This window comes from Panthera uncia, assembly GCF_023721935.1.
Source record: "Panthera uncia isolate 11264 chromosome C1 unlocalized genomic scaffold, Puncia_PCG_1.0 HiC_scaffold_4, whole genome shotgun sequence".
NCBI lineage: Eukaryota > Metazoa > Chordata > Mammalia > Carnivora > Felidae > Panthera > Panthera uncia.
The window spans coordinates 92,129,092-92,132,683 of record NW_026057585.1 but is presented as its reverse complement, the minus strand read 5'-3'; the positions used below and the strand labels follow the sequence as shown (position 1 = coordinate 92,132,683).

Genomic DNA, 3,592 nt, shown 5'->3' with positions numbered 1-3,592 from the left:
AGGTTTTTGGGCAAACAATGGCGAAGAGCGGTAACCACCATACCGATAAGTCCACATCCTGTCGTGGGCTGTTTAATGGGTCTGGAAAAGAGACCGTGTACGTTTGCAGAAAACGGGCCTCAGTCTGAGCGCGCACGGCCTCGGAGTAGATTTCAGCCCGTCCGCAAGCGTCTCCTGCTGGCTACTGCGAGCCAGTTTCCTGCCGGGGCCCGGCGCCTGGGCAGCCAAGGAGGCCACGCGGTCCCTGGCTTCCCGGAGCTGAGCCCCCAGCCTCACGGCCAACGGAACGGGCAACAAAAGTTTGAAAAGATGAGGTTCTTGGAGGCCCTTGTCCCAGGGTCACAGGACATCCCGGGTCAAGGAGCCGATGTGTATACAGTGCTCAGCCCCCGGAGCCTGCTCACTCTGTGTGAGGATGTCAGTGTCGGGCCTGACCAGCAGCGAGCAGGTGGCTGTATGTGGGCGGGGGCGGCCGGGAGCGCCCTGTTCAGGGCCCGCCTGGAGGGAAGGGAGACTCAGGGTCCTCTGCTGCAGGGGGAGCAGGGTGGAGTCACCTGGAGGCCTACACGGAGCACTGGGCTCAGGAGCGGCCGGAGAAAGTCACCTTGCCACGGGTATTGCTGGGCCTGCACGATACCAGCCACTGCCCTGCGGCAATTACCCTCGGTAGCCTGGCGATGTCGGTCCCTCTACCTGGATCAGAGGGAGCTGCGGAAGGTCAGAGAGCTAAGACCTTCATACACCCCGCCCCAACGATTGCCCCTAAAACGAGTGCCCTCCCCTCAGAAGGTCAGGGGGTCGGAAGGTCCAGCTTTACAAACACTGCGACGCCAGTGTCTGCGGGCAGAGCCGGGCCCGAGGGCTCCTGGTCCTAGAGATTGGGTGCCGGTGGCCCAGGTGTGGCCGGAGACCCCCGAGCTCCATTCCAGAAGGTCTCCTGAGTTCTTTGCAGCCCGAACCTAACTAAGACACGATGGACAGACACGATCTTCTTCCCCTGCTGTTTCAGCTAAATTAGGTGACCGGGTCCTCTTGTGTGGCGAATCCGGGGACATGCATTTGCATGCTGTTTTGCATAACTCAGGGCATCATTTGCATTCATTTGCATGTTTCTCCGGATGTGAGATTCAAGGGGCCCGAACTCAACGCGTGTAAAATGAAATACGTATGTTGAGCCCGACTCCCCCCGAGCCGGCCTGAAGCCCACAGGCTGGGACGAAGGTGCTCAGAGGGCCGGCGGTCTCCGGGAGATGGTTCGACCAGGGAGGGCCTCACGCCAGCTCTCTCTAGGGATACTCGGGACTGACGTGGGGGAGGAGAACTTCGGGCATCTGGGTACAAAGGATGGAGTGCCCACCACCGCCCAGAGCAGCACCTCGAACAGGTACATACAGTGGGCAGTGATGAAAACCCCTCTGCCCTGTCATCATTTAGGACCTATTCTGCGCCGGGCACCGTGCTAGACTTTTCACACAGTTTGGCCCATTTTCTCCTTAGACCCTGACGAGGTGGGTTGTTATCCCGCCCTTCTTAGAGATAAGGAAATGGAAGTGTGGAGAGGCGAGGTGACCCCCTCAAGGCCACATGATTGGTCTTTGGAGGTCCGAGACTCAGATACAGGCCAGTTTATTTCCAGAGCCTTCCAGCCCTGGTTAGGCAGAGCGAGGAACCCAGCCTTTGGCAGCTCCAAGAGCATCTCTCTCTCTCTCTCTCTCTCTCTCTCTCTCTGCCAGACAGAAGCCCTCTCCTCTTTCTTTCCTGTGTTTCCGTGGACTTTCTCCTGAGGAGGAAGCCATAGGGCACCTGTGCCTCTAGAATGGCTTGGTTCCCATAGCAACAAAGGTACCACAACCATGCGTCTCCCTTTGAGGGAAGGAACTTCAGCCCCTGGCATAGACCGAACACCGAGCAGGGTCCCCGTGAGCGCTTCCTGAGTTCATTCACAGATGGGATGGGTATCCCCGCTTCGCCACTGTTTGCCCCACCCTCCCGGGGGGAGTGGTTAAAAATGGTGAAGCTTCTAGGGGCGCCTGGGTGGCTCAGTCGGTTGAGCGTCCGACTTCCGCTCAGGTCAGAATCTCAGGGTTCGTGGGTTCGAGCCCCACGTCGGGCTCTGTGCTGACAGCTCGGAGCCTGGAGCCCGCTTCGGATTCTGGGTCTCCCTCTCTCTCTGCCCCTCCCCCCCTCAAAAAATAAAGAACAACAAAAGACGGTGAAGACTCTTTGTCCCTTCCCCCATGGAGAAGCGGAGTTTAGTACCTTCCTCTTGAGTCTCGGTTGGCCTTTATGCTTTAACGAGGGAATATGATGAAAGCGACCCTGCCCGTCAGCCTGATGGCATCTGCTTTTGTGCTTCTGGGAGCCCCTGGGTTGCCATGGGAGCGGTCCAGCTGCCCTGATGGAGAGACCACAGGACACACGTGTGGAGACAGGGCCTGAGAGAGAGCCCTGGCCACGGGGGCGCCACGCAGGCCGTGGATCCATCTTGGACACGCCGCCTGGTCGAGTCCCCAGGTAGGTACAGATCCAGACCCGGTCTTGTCCTACAGGAGAACCACCCGCTCCCAGCGACCCACAGAATCATGAGAGATCGTAGCAAAGCTTTAAGATGCTAAGTTTGGGGGCGGTTCGTTTCCTGACCACACACCTCCTCCTCTTCCAGTAGTCAAAGCATGCTTTTGGGGATGCTGCCTCACCTGCTCCCGCCGTGGGGTGCAAGGTCACGATCAGACCCTGTCCCTTCAGTCACAGGGGTGGGTTGGGACCCAGGTCCGGTCAGTATAATGTCTCCTCCCCACCCTGGGCAACAGTGATTGGGCAGAGAAGGGCACGTGTCTCTAGAAAGACCAATGGGGACCCTTCCCTGGGCTTTATGTACGGATGCTGGGGGAGGACAGCTCTGTTTCTTCCGGGGTTGCTAACCCGGGAGAACGTAAGCCTGGAAGCTGTCTGTGGCTGCATTCCGCACACCCATCCCTACCCTAGCTCAGTGTGGAACGATCCTAGCCGCGGTGGGAGGGGAGGAGGGGAGGCAGGGACAGAAGAGGTGGGGCGACACCTTTGGGTTCTCGGCGTCTCCGGGCAAGCTCTCCCGCCGGACTTCCCGGTTTCATGAGCCAATGCATGTTCTCTTCCCTTTAAGCTGGTTTGGGTTGATTTCTGTCACTGGAACTGATGGGACACACATCAGACTGACTCTATTTCCTTGCTTCATCAAACTTAGAAATAGCAGAGGCTGCTCTGTGCCTCATCTTAGGGGCTCGGTGCTCCTGGGAAAGGGGAGGAAAAGTGCACCTGCTCTGTCTGAGGCTGCGTACGTCCCTCCATTCTCTTACTGACCTCCCACAGCTGGCTTTCAGGGGGGTGGTTCCTGGCCATCTTGCAGGGAGACAGCAGGTGAGAGACGGAGTGGCAGAGCCCCAACCACCCTCGAGCCTCTCTCCCTCTCTCTCTCTGTGCGGCAGAGCGAGGCAGAGACCAGGCAGGGAGGAGGCAAGGCGGGGGGAGGGGTGGGGGGAGGCAGGGGAAATCCCATTAATTTTTCCAGTCCTAAATCAATTTAATGGGAGCCTCCGATGACTCTGATTTGATT

General features: G+C 58.5%; 1 non-coding gene across 1 annotated transcript; it reads left to right on the top strand.

The window, feature by feature from the left end:
• The first annotated feature begins 2,028 nt into the window (after positions 1-2,028).
• TRNAG-UCC (transfer RNA glycine (anticodon UCC)) lies at positions 2,029-2,113 on the top strand. Its single transcript is given in 2 exon segments — positions 2,029-2,065; positions 2,079-2,113. It is a non-coding gene; the product is annotated as a tRNA-Gly (tRNA).
• Positions 2,114-3,592: the final 1,479 nt, after the last annotated feature.